Source organism: Passer domesticus, chromosome 5, assembly GCF_036417665.1.
Source record: "Passer domesticus isolate bPasDom1 chromosome 5, bPasDom1.hap1, whole genome shotgun sequence".
NCBI lineage: Eukaryota > Metazoa > Chordata > Aves > Passeriformes > Passeridae > Passer > Passer domesticus.
Window position 1 is genome coordinate 79192459 of NC_087478.1, and position 13458 is coordinate 79205916.

At 41.5% G+C, this 13458-nt stretch overlaps 1 protein-coding gene across 3 annotated transcripts in view; it reads left to right on the top strand.

Moving 5' to 3' along the window:
- The window catches only part of PTPRO (protein tyrosine phosphatase receptor type O), a 172680-nt gene that overhangs the window by 37647 nt on the left and 121575 nt on the right, over positions 1-13458 (top strand). The window lies entirely within an intron of this gene.

The following is a 13458-nucleotide window of genomic DNA, read 5'->3' on the forward strand; positions in this document are numbered from 1 at the left end:
GTGATGACACTCTTCAGGAAAATTTTCTAGAAGTAAAATAATGCATCTTATTTCCAGGAGACCGAGGTCTTTGAATATATATGAGGTCTTTGAATATGTGTCAGTCTTATATATGCTCTTCATTTAAATCAGCAACACCCTCTTTCTTAGCAAGGACAACTTTTTGTGTCTAGCAGGGCAGAATTTTTTTGCAATACTGCATCAGTTTTTGTAGCTGGCATCACAGTGAACTCTCAACTCGGGTTTACATGGACCAAGACATTCAAAGAGACTGTAAGACTTTACTCAACCTTACCCAGCAAAGGAAATCTGTTTCTAGTGGTGTAATTTTCAAGAATATCTATATTTTCAGTTAATAATCTGAAGCAAAAGCCTTACCGTTAGGGTGCTGCCTTTTCCTGCAGGAAAAACCTTTTTAGGAGAGAGGCTGATTTCACAGCTGAGAGCCCCAGTGTGTCACTGCTGTTTCCTCCTGCTGGGAAAGGCAATGAATGCATAATTTGAATTTTGTTATGGAGTCCTTTTGGCAACTCTCCTCTCTCCAATAAATGGTGGCTGAAGCTCTTGTTGAGACAAGTTTTGGCTTCTTTCCTCATGGTCGTGTTCTACTAGTGTCAAAATAAAATAAAGAAAGACCCAAAGCTACCTTGCCAGCTCATTTTTGTTTGCAAAACAAATGTAAGGGTTCTTCACGATGGTTTCAGGCCCAGAGGTAAAAGTCTTTTCTTCCTACCAGTACTCTGGGACTGTATGGGAGAAAAAAGCATCCTCCCAGGAAAAGCAAAGACTTTTCTTTTTAAAAAAAGCTAATTATGAATAGTCACCCTCAGCTCAAAACTTCTACAAGTCAGGTTCTCTCTCATTTCTTCATTTTCCTGGATAATATCTGGATCAGGGTGATTGTGGAGGGCAGAGACAAAGAAGAGGCTGCTTGTGCCAAGTCATGTTTGCGGAACTGCAGCAGGCACTTGCAAACCCCTCTCTGCCAGTGAAATCAGAGTCTTCCATTACCCTCTGGCAGATTCCCTCGTGATGAAATGACAGTGGAGCGTTGAGAAAAGATCTTCCATGCCTGCAGGAGTTATGAGCCCCAGCCTCAGATTGCACAGGGTCAGTGAGGCAATTTCTGGGTTGTGTCACCTCGGTCAGAAGCTGCACTCAGGGGTGATCCCTCATCCAGGCTGGGATGGGCTGTGCTGGATGCAGACTTACCTGTGGTGAGCCCAGGGCAATTCATTAAAGGGCTCCTGGGCAGTGCTGGCTGAACTTGAGAATCCCACTAATCTCTGCATTTCTGCTGTCACCACACAGAGCAATCCAGGCAGATCATGAAATGACCTTACAGAGCTTCAGAATGAATGCTAAACTGAGCAGAGCCTTGTGTAAATCCATCTTGAGACTTATTTTACCAGACAGTCTCAGCTCTGGGGAAGGGAGCATTTTTTTTACTTAGGCATATGAATCAGGACAATAAATGTCAAAAAAGAAACCTTTGGAAACAGGTCTATTTGCTGAAGAACTTAAAAGACTCATTGCTTTGATTCTAAGTGTTCTTTAAAATTATTTGCCTTTTTTCATAGGAGAAGTATGCATTGTCACCCTGAGCACTCTTATCTCCTAGTAAATTAATGATTCCATTTTTGTCACTCAAGGTTTTAAAAATTCTATTCTTTGTACAAAACTGAGTTGGTTGCAACAGGAAGAAAAAAAACTTTAATAAATATTGAGAATATTCTGAAATTAAAATCTTTACACAGACTCGAGTACCTACTAGTGCACTAATATAAATTAAGAGACTGGTTTATTAAATGTTTTGCACATGAATGTTGTAACTTCCTTTTTTTTATTATTAAATTTCTATCAATGTAGAGTTGAAAAGGGGAAAATCTTTGAGACAAATGTGGCAACATATGCTAGCTGCCACATATGGAGTATAACAGATGAACAGAGAATGGGAAATACTCGAAACAGAAAGGTTACCTTGCTTTTCTCAGCACTCTGAAATCTCAAATGTATGGCAGCCAGTGAAGGGAGCAACTCCTAGGGAAGGAGTTTGCCATCTTTACAGCAAGCCAAACATGATGCATTCCATTTCTGGAACCCCCTCATTCCTGTGCTGGGAAATTACAGTGGCTTTTAGAGGGAGTTCCAGAAATAAAATGATATGCATGGTGTCTGGCTTGCCATAAAGATAGCACTTTGCATCAGGGCTGTGCTGGAATGAGTGTGGCAGGCTTTGCAATTTCCCTTCTTGTTGAATGCAGGTATTTAGGGAAGAGATGCTTTACAGTAAGTGTGGGTGATGGAAAAGTTGGTGTCACAGCTGACAGCAGCAGGGAGGTGAGTTAGCAGGAGGAGTTTTATGCTGCTCTTGAGGTGGTAGCATGGACATGAGAAGAGAATATGTGGGATATTTGAACAGAAAACATAATATTGGAGGTGGCAAAGTGTGAGCATGGTATTTAAGCACAGGCACTGAGCACTTCAGAGGAGCTGAATGGAGATAACAAAAGCAAACAACTCTGAGCTATTATTCTATGTCAGCCCAGAGATTTACCATGAGGTAGCTGGTAGATATGAACCTCTTGGGGGATAAAAACCTTAAATTCCTTTCTAAGTTCTCTATAAAGACAGATAAGGTTGCCTGTCAATCTACACAGTTGTGATTTTGAAGTGATTTGGCCTCAGCACTTTTCTCAGTTGTTGAGACAAGGGCCTTCTTGTCTTGTCAGAAGGTTTCAACAACTGCAGCTCCTTTGTGTGCTATAAACCTGCAGGTCCTCAGGTTAGCTGTGTTGATTTCCATCTATATCACATGAAGGCCAAGTCTTTGGGGTAAGAGAGGTAGGTCCCAGTCATTAATTTGTCAATCTGATCAGCAACTCCTTCGAGTTTAAGGATTTTCAATCATTTCCTTGTCACATCCCCTAGAATCAGCCATGGAGGGGCTGCTCTTCAATGCTGGGAGGAGCCCCAAAGCAGGCAGACAGTCCCAATTGTCTGAGTCCCTTTGTAATTTGCTTTCTGTCTTTTTTGTGTAATTTGCTTTCTATCTTTTATCTGCACCACAGCTATTCTGGATCATTTCCTATTTGTTCATATGGAAGTCATTTGAACATGGGAAATCTTCACTCCTCACTGATCTATTAAATGGGAAGGAATGGCTTCATTCCACTTACAAACAGTGAAGAAATGTTGAATTTGAGCAAGGAAAAAAAGGACACTGGGAAAACCCACACACACCCAAAACCCCAACATCTATTACTTGTGGTGAAGAGCAGTAGAAAGAATTGGGGAGAAAAATAAATAAAAAAAACCACATGGAAAGAACGCTAATTAGTGTTTTCCTAAAGCACTGCAAGGCAGATTTAAGGGAAAAAAAATGATCATTTTCCCAGAGCAATGAAATGAATTTATTTATTATTTGCTCAGCACTGCTGTGCCTAGCTTTGTTCTGTATGCAAAACACCTGCAGAATCTGGAAGATAGACACATCAAAATAAGGATGCTCTAGATAACTTAGAAATTATTATCATATATGCCAGGGGCTGCTATTCTCCAAGGGCTGGTATACCTTCCAACCAGAAGTCACAATTGTTTCCCCCAGGAGCTGAGCAGAGGAGTTTTGGTTGTTGTTGTTTGTTACTTGTTCTTTTTTTAAATTCTGTATTGATTTCTTCAGGATGTTGCTCTTCAGAGCTCCTGGACATTTACATCAGTTTAAAACATCAAAAATAATTAATAATCAATGTGGCTTTAATCCCTTCAAAGAGAACCCATTAACCTACAAAAAATGCTCTAGCTCACAATAGTTTCATGAAAGTGACTGTAAGCAGGGCAAGAGATGAAAGAGAGAAACATCACTCAGATATTTTCCTTTTTCAAAGAGAACTTGTATTTGAAACCGAGAACATAGCTAATATTTTATTGTAGTCAACTTACTGTAAATTAGGAGGTTTGGGGGTTTTAAAAATAATTTTCTTTCTCTAACTTGCCTGCCTAATCTTGTACTGGTATTTTCTTGAGTCATCAGTGTCTGCTTCTGAGGAAAAGATGATGATGTCACAAAATCAATATCAGAGGATCCTATACTGTAATCCCTTTTCAGGGAAGTCCATTAAATCAATGCCTCTCCTTCTGTGAGTAATGACTGTAGAATGAAGCCCTCCAATTTTGCTGTGTGAAGGAATAAGCAGATGGGATGGGATTTTACATAATTAGCTAGCAGTTATTAAATACAACAAAAAAATTATGATGCTTTCTGAAATCGAAATGAATACCTAGTGAATATCTAAGTGTATTTCAAAATGATCTCTGGTATAAAATTACTTCTGTGTTGCATTGCAAAGTAATATTTTGCAAAAAAGCTGAAAAGGCTTTTTTATTTTCAAACCTTTTGAAGACTTACTCAGGACTCCATGGGCTTCGAAGCGCCATCAGGTTTCCTTTAGCAGCATTGGGGGAAATCATGAAAACTACAGAATGATGTCACCAGCATGATTTCACTGGAGTTGGGGCACTCTGGGAACAGGGACAAAAACTTTGCCACCTCACCTGTTGTTTATGTGCAGCATCAATGTCTGCTAGCTGGAACCAGAACTGACGGGTTTCCTCTAATTCTTAGGAGCTATCAGAGAGTCTACTGTGCTTCTGGGAACGGCTCCAAAGTCCAAGAGAAGTCAATGGGTGTTTTTATGTTGCTTTAAAAGGGCTCTGGAGCGGGCTGCAGTGGGCAGGCTGCAGTGCCAGCCGGGGGATGCTGCGAGCACAGAGCCGGCGGTGATGGCGCGCTGGCCCTGGGCTCGCTGCAGGGCCAGCAGCACAAACTGGAGGCACAAACAGCATGGGTTTGGTTTTTAGAATCTGAGACTCTGATAGCTTAAAGAGACTCCCCACCAGATCAATCCTGAGCAACCTTCTTGTTTATTATTGGCAGGAAGTGGGGTGCTGTAATCCACGGCTGAAGCCAGTGTAGGAATTTACTAATTCTGCTCTGGGGTGCTTTTCTGCAGACAGAGCCATCAATCTCCTCTTCCTCTGTTTATTTCTTCCTCTGCTCAAATAAGAGCTCACATTTAAGGGCATTTCAAGCAACAGCTCCTGTTGCTGGCATTGCAGCATTAGCACAGACTCATGGATGTGTGGAAACCAAATTCTGCATCAATATCAGATACTTGTACCTGGATCTGAAAAATCTGGCTGCTCCCTGCTTCTTTAATCATGACACCAAAACCCAGTGACCATCTGAGGCCTTTCAGTTTCAGAACACAACCTTGCATCCCGCTCAGCTCAGGTGTAATTGGAGCACAGCTATTATTTCCTAGACCTGTCCACTTACACCTTTGCAGCTAACTAGAGACTGCCATAGGTGTGATAAAACAGATGGAAATAACCATTCAAAATACACTTATTTCAAATGAAGGAATGAACCAAAATTTGCTAATTAATTTAAGATTGGTGCCTGGAATAATTATTTTCTAATGGGCAAATGCACAGCCAGTGATTCCAAGTTCCATATTGAGTAGGAGAGCTTGGAGCAGCTCATGGTGGAGTCAAACTCCTTGAATTCTTTCTGTGAAGAAAAGTGGGTGTGTTCTTAGATGTCCATGCAGAGGGATTGTAGAGATTAACTGAGCACTGTCTGTTTCTGCATGGACATATTTCAGTTTAAAGCTTTAGGATTAGAGGGCTGCATTGTCAGGAGGAATTGACAATAGCAGTAAATAAAGAGTTTTGGCACTTTGAATATAGTGCTTCACAACAGCTTTAAATGGGAATCATTATTTACTTCATATTGTAAATATTCTTTAAAAATATGATATTTAGGTTTTGGTGATTTTTAAAAAATATTTAGTCATCAATGAACTGAACTTTGCAGCATCATTTTTGCAAAGTATTGTGACAACCAAATACCATGCAGGCTCTGTCACCCTGACTGGTGGGAAGGGGAGGAGAATCCAAAAAAAAGTGTGGATTGAGATAAGAAAAGCTGATGTATGGGCATTGAGTTCTATACATTCAGTCACAGCCTAACTATCAGACACCAGCTTTTCCTGGTAGGCATTACTGCCCAAGGTGATGGACAGCCCAAATCAGGATGTCAGTAGTTGTCCAGGTGGAGGAAACAAATTCTGGAATGTGTGTTGTATGAGGGCTCAGCTTGGAGCAGAGCCACAGTGCCTTCCCCATGGCCTCAGCAGGAGGATGGTGTGACTGGAATAGTTGCAGGTGACATTATTTCAAGCACAAATAAAACGTGTTTGTGAACATGATGAGGTTAGGAGAAAAAATGGAAAAGAAGCAGAAGCATTTTGGAATGTGCCAGAGCATATCTAGCCAGCTTTGTCTGTTCCAGTTATGTACAAGGTTATTTTTGCATCCCTTCTGCATTTGGTGGCTCATTTTTAATGAAGACGTGACCTGTTTGGAGATTGGCTTTTAGTAATGATATCTTGTAATGATTGTATGGGATCAGCTGCTTGTTGTCAATATATACTGTGAGTAAAAGTCATCTGCTGATTAGAACATTTCCATTTTTCATCTGAAACATTTTTATTTCTTTCTCCCCTCCCTGGAGGGAGGGATTTATTTCCATTATGAGTGCTGGTTGTGTGATTAAAGCATGTGAGAGCTACTGGAGTATCACAGGTATCTACTTGTTTATCCTTCTAGCTGGCTTTAAGCTGATATTTCTCACTCCATGGCAGAGCTTTAAGGGTGTAGAGGGCAGCTGCAGCACGTGGGGAAGAGGAGAGGCAAGAGATTGCAGTGGGGATGGTGAGAAAGCAGGCTCTTCAGGATTGTCCCTGGCTGTCATCAAAAGGACAAAGAATGTGGTGGGGAGGAGCACTGTGTGCATCTCAGAGGGTCAGGGACGCGTGGAACAGTTTAGGGTTGTACAATGATTTAGGCTGGAAGGGATGTCTGGAGAGCATCTGCTCTGAGCCTGTGCCCAGAGTGAGGTCAGGGGCTCAGGGCTGTGTCCTGATCATTTGTGGGGATGGAGATGCCACCACCTCTCTGGACAGCTTCTCAGGAGCCTGCAGGAGAGGAATGACAGCCAGTTAAGTCCTGTTAAAGATCATTATTGAGACACAAAAGAGTATTAAATTTTTATTAACCTGACTGTTCTGTTTTGCAAATTCATTATAAAATAACTTGGGCTACCTTCCTTTGTAGAATATCAAACTCTGGGTTGCACTCATAAACTTTATGCTGAACTCTGCTTGTTTTCTTGCTTTTATCAGTGCCTTGAAGCTTGAGCTTTAAATATTATATCAAGGATAAAATTTTTAGAGCTGCCAGAGTTAGAATGTACCTTAATTATCACTTAAGCTTTCTGCAGAGTCAGGCAGGTGTCTGCCATCACTGCACATTCAGAATTCTCAAGGAGGTTTTTGGATTTCTTTTTTCCTTTTTTCTTTCATTTTCCCCTCCATTTTTTCCCCTCCTCTTCTGAGTTACACTTCTGGGGGGAGAACTATGACTTCATATATTTTACAGGCTTAGTTCTTAGGCATGCAGGAAACCATTAAAACCTCCCCAAGGGGATTTTTGGGAGCAATATGAGTTAAAGGTTCTTGGTGTAGGTCTGGCCTCTGTCCTGGCAGAGAAACCTGTCATCACAACACCCAGTTACCAAAATTTGTATAAATCTAGGTGGTGAAATCCATGTCTCAAGGGAATATGTGGGATCTTTTCTGAAAATTTCTCTTAAATTTTTTGTATTGATAACCGAAGCACTGCTCCCAAAATCAATCAAAGATTACAGGGACTCAATGCACTTAATGAGCTCCAAAGGAACAGTTTGGGCTGTGATTACAGCTTCTGTTCCCTGACTCTGCATTGTACTCTGCATTTTATTCCTAATGATTTATAACATTGGAGGGGAGGATGAGTTCAGGAATTTCTTTTTTTTTTTATTTCACAGATTTTTGCCTTGAAGTTATGTTAGCTCATGCTTTTAACTGCTTACTTGTTCGTGCTAGAATACAGATTTCTGGTTTTTAACTACAGGATACAGAATTAAAAAAACAAACTGCCCTCTTCGCCTTTCCCACTCCCCCCCAAAAAAACCAAAAAACAAAACAAAACAAGCAAACAAACAAAGAAAAACCACAAAAAACCCCCCCAAAAATCTCCAAACCCCAACAAAACCCCCTCAAAAACCCAAACAAAAAACCTCCCCAAGTTTAAAAAGCCCTTAAGATGATGGTTGCCCTGTGGCCCTTGTATCTTCCAGTCTTCTTCCCTGAACCCTGATTTGCAAGCATCATCACCCTAAAAAAGCCTTATTCTTATATCTTTATAAAGTCAGATCTTCCAGTGAATAACACAAAAGCCTATCTTGCAGTTCAAAACACTATTAAAAAAACCCTCATAATTTCATCTGTTAGAGCAATAAAGTGATGCTTTTCCCCTGGAGACACTGCAAGGTCAATTTTAATTTATTTTGGAAAGCAAGAGTATTCTGCAGAATGTGTTTACCATTTTGTGAACTAAAAGGTGTCAGCAGAGAGTGTGAGGATACCTTGGAGAGCAGAGCTTACACAAAAGGAGGTGAGTTTACAGGAAAAAAGGAAAGACCTCTGAACTATATATTTAACAGAAAAGAAATGGATGGATGGGATTTTGATGGATAGCTGATGAACCACATCAGCTGTGCTCACACTGTGGTTTCAAAAAGTTTGGTCTTCTAATCCCAACTTTTTACAGAAAGAGTGACAAAATTCTGGAATGGCTGCCCGGGGAGGTGGTGCAGTCACCATCCCTGGGTGTGTTTAACAAAGCCTGGATGTGGCACTGGGTGCCAGGGTTTAGTTGAGGTGTTGGGGCTGGGTTGGACTCAGTCTTTAAGGTCTCTTCGAGCCTGGTCATTCTGTGAGGAGGAGACCTCGAGGTTCCCTCACTCCCTGTGTGCCCAGCAGAGCTCAGGGAAAGGGCTCCAGGCTGGAGCAGCTGTGCTGCAGAGCCCCTTGGCTGCAGCACGATTTCAGTGTATGATTTCAGTTGGTATTAATCATTTGGAAGGCTTAGAGGTTATTAACACAGGAATTCCATGTGGATACAGGAGCTTCACACACTCTTCTGCTCTTCCACAGCATGTTGGGGTTTTTTTCTGGTCTTTTGCAAGTTTAAAGAACAAAGTCTAGAGGTGCCAGAGGATGGCTGGGGTTGGACAAAACCTTTCTGGTTTGGTCCAGAACACTCCACCCTTCAGTACTGTGGGAGGGATGGCTGGGAATTGCTGAAGTTTTGCAATGGTAATGGAATGTAATTTTTTGCATGAGGGGATGTGTGAGGGGAAGCAGATGGAGTGCAGAGATGTGCCTGCATCCTGCACCCAGGGTTGCACGTGCTGAGTTAAGAAGGCTAATAGAGGGGAAGAGGAGTGTCCCCTTCTGCCCCCTGATAAATCCATCTCTGTGCTGTCAGAAATGGCTGTGAAATGGGAGTGCTGTGATTTTTCTCTGCAGAAATGGTCTAGTCACATTTATCTCGTTCCCTCTTTGCATATTGGCATATTCTTTCTCTGTGCCTATTTATCCAAAGTCTTTACTTGGAGTGTTGGACTAAAGGTCATATCAATTTTTTTCTCTCTTTCTCTCCTCTTTTTTTTTTTTCTCTCCAGTCCCTCTGTTTCTAAAGATGTCAAGCTGAATAACTGATGATTTCTTCTGATGCCAGAAGGCCTTCATAATATGCATATTAGGGTTTAGTGTATTTTTCTTTTTCTGCATCTCAGTGCTCTCAATTTGTATGCAGAGCCATCCTCTTACCATGAGCTCCTATGCCCAGAGCTGAGGATTATGTTCTTATCCAACATATGTACACAGCCTGAAATGCTAAATCTCAGCTACTAGAGGAACAGAAAGATGTTATGGTTAAAGGAACTGTGTCAAAGCAACCAGTCAGATCAATCTATAAATCATCATGTTTGAGAGGCAAGATAAAGATACACTTTGAATATGTGTCCCCTGACCAGTACTGATTAATAAATTTAAATATTGCTACTCTGACTGGGAGGGATTAAGCAAATATAAGGGGGTTTTTTTAAATAATAAACCCCAGTTTTTGGCAATGATGGAGGAGTCTCTGTGGATGCTGTTTTATGCAGAAAGGGCCAGATTTTGGTAACCTGTAGTGTGGGGACTATGGAAACAGCATGGCAGTGGCACAGTGGGTTGTTCCCTCGCCCCTTCAGCCAGCCTTGCTGAGAGGCCAGAAGGAATTCCTGCAGGACTGGACCTGGGGATGTCCCTGTTCCATCCTGTCCCCCACTCAGCAGCTCATGTAGGGGGAAAGGAGAGGGCAGAACAACTCACCTGGTTTTGTAGCTGCAGCCTTTTGTACACCCATGGCTAATCTGGTTTCCAGTTTGTGAAACTGAACTTCAGGGAGAGAGGAGGAGCACCTCTAAGGCAGCAGCTTGTTGGAGAGTTTAAAGCAATTTCTTAGAAAGTGAAAAGATTAATATTTTCCTCTTCTTTCCCTTCAGGGCTTAAATACTAGATGATTTTTTTTAAATGGGCAGTGTGTGAATGTTTTATTTATTAATCCTGTGCAAAAAATACTGTAGAGGTTGGGTGTTAAAAGGCTTTAGAAGAAAAATAATAATTTGCATTGACTGGCAAACATTATTTTAATAGTTTTTGCTATGATAGAGAAGCCTAAGAAGCTTCCCAGCAAATATTTCTATTCTCCAGAAAGAGCACTTCAGTTCTAAGCTTTCAGCCATCTCTAAAGAAAAAATGAGGCAGGGGCAGTCAGTCAAGGAAAATTCAACAACTAATAACCACTTGAAGTTATCTGCAAATAATTGCAATTGACTGAGATCTGTGTTTTTCCTAGAATAAAATGCTATCCCATTTTTCCCATTTATCCTCTCCAGTGTTTGTTCCCTTGGCCTCTTTCCTCTCCAGCCCACTTCTTCCTTTTCTGCTTCACTTGCCACCCCTGAATCTCCTCCATCTGCACTCAACCCTGCTCGGGTCCCTTTGGCTCTCACCCACCCTCCTCACCTATCCCGTGCAACCTCATTTCTCCAGTATTTTGCTTTTAGCTTCCCTGTGGAGTGGTGTTTATCCAGTAAACATTTTGGGATTGCAGCTCTGTAACAATCAAAGCAAAGGCTCCTCCTCACACACCGTTTGCAGTCATTTAGCTCCACAGTTAACTTCCAGAGGAATGCTAAATAGTCACAAAAAGACTGTGATTACACGAAAAGACTATTTTAGTGAAGATAGCTGTTATTCAAATAGAGATCATATTTCTCAGGGAAAAAAAAAAAAAGGCCAATTACCGAGCTTTGTCACCTACACTGCGAATTCAAATGAATTCATCCAAAGCAGCGTGTTTACACTGATTTTTACCCAATGAAACTAAACCCTGTGACTTTCAGCTCAGCTGGCCGTGGCTGTGCTGGGTTCTTTGTCCTGGTTACAGCTCACAGAATCACAGCAGGGTTGAGGTTGGAAAGGATCTTTGCGGGTCCAGACCCCTGGCTCAGGCAGGGTCACCAGATGAATGTCCCTCAGCAGGAATCTCCATGACCTCTGTGGGCTGGGGTGCACCAGCTGGCTCTGGGATATCAGCACAGAATCAACACACAGCTTGATATACACTGCTGTAAAATATAAATATGTCCATTAATGAGCCTTCCCCCCACCCCCCCAAATTAAAAATTATTTTTATTCTCCCCCCATTACCTTCACCTTTTCATGTGAGACATTTAATGCAAGTTTGTTTGGGTATTTTTGTCTGTTTGAATTATATATGTTTCTTCCATTTATCATACTCTAAGCTTTCTGGTAGATAAGTTGGTCCTACTCTACACCAGGACAGGTAGATGGCCCATAAAATAGATTTTCTAGGACCATTGCTATGGTTATGTGGTTTATACCAAGGCCCTCCCTAAGTTCTAAACCCACCATTACTAACAGTGGGGCTTCCACATGACACGGAGGAATTTAAATCAATTCCATTATTAGCAGGCTGGAATGCTTTCCCTGAAAGGTGAATATCACTGTTTTATGTTCCTACACTTTTTGCTAGAAAACCAGTCACTCAGGGACCATCCAGCAAGCCTCAGGAGGCTCTGCAGATATTTCCTGTCATTCCTTGCAGGAATTCTGTCAGGGCACATTTAGATGACTTCAGAAGCCTTCCTCAGTTTCTGATAGCCAGAGCAGGTTGGGGTCTGCTTGTTGGAGATACTGAGCCATAGGGCCAACCTGCTGAGAGTGCTGAAATTGCTGTGCATGTGCAGAATGGCTTAGAGCTAAGGGAAAAGTGTTGCTTTTATGCTTCTGAAGGTGTTAGGAAGAACTGCAAATGTCTGCCTGTGTGTGTCTGTACAAACGCAGCAGTTTGGTTTCCTTGATGTCACACGAACATCATCAGAGGTGGAGCAGCGAGGCAGGAGCCAAGAAATTTGTGAGGAGAGGATGCTGGGACTGCTGCCTTTTGTGTCCTGTAGCACATTTCCTGGATCATCTTTGTTAATGGGGGACAAGGGCAGACAGTAGAAATGGCCAAAGTTTTGGTGAAGACCAGATCACTTTTAATTATGGGAGTTCAGTTGCCTTCTGGCCATCTCCAGAAATGATTTGTCATTAAGCAAGACTGTACATCTCAGCTGTCACTTGAAATAGGGTCTGGAATTGAAGTACATGCAAAGCATTTCCCATTATTAAGCAGAGGAAGTGACCTGAAATGGAAGCATTCACTTGGTCAGCAAACCAATTACTATTGTAAAACCTTGCTTGACTTTGTTTTGGTAAACTGCAGTTCTGCACTGGAGGTGGCTATTTTTAGGTTTTTACTTCAATAGGAGTTTCTACTGAAGTGGAAGCATCTCAGCAGATTAGCATGGGACAAAGGATAATTAAATCCTGGCACCTAAAGAAGCTGAGGGGTAGAGAGTATTCACAGTGGCATTCACATATTTGCTCATGTCTATCTCATTTCCAAAGGAAAATGAAAATTAACAGTGCAGTGTTTTAATGATTCCATATCTGTTTAATTGCAGTTTGTAAACCTGCAGGTTGTAAACCTGTCGTGATTATGCAATGAATATTCTGAGTTTATTTTCCATTTTGTTGTAGTTTTTAATTATAGATTAACATGTCCTTTTTAGACAGTTTACAGCAGGGTATCCTGCTGCCCATGACACACCTAATGCACTTGCAGGAAAGGGAATAACATCCAGAAAAGCAAATTGCTACCTGCTCTGATCACAGGAATGAGCAATTTACTGAATACAGACTAAATTTCAGTCATAAGTAATGCATTAACATGGTATTACACCATCAGCATTGCCCTTCTGCCCTTAGTAAAACTAAAGAGAGTTCACCTTTTAAATTGTATTCAGATACATAATTGAGCACATTGAGTGATGGGTTCATCTAATGCAAGCAAAAGGAAGTGATTTACAATGTCTGTCAGTAGAACATTGTT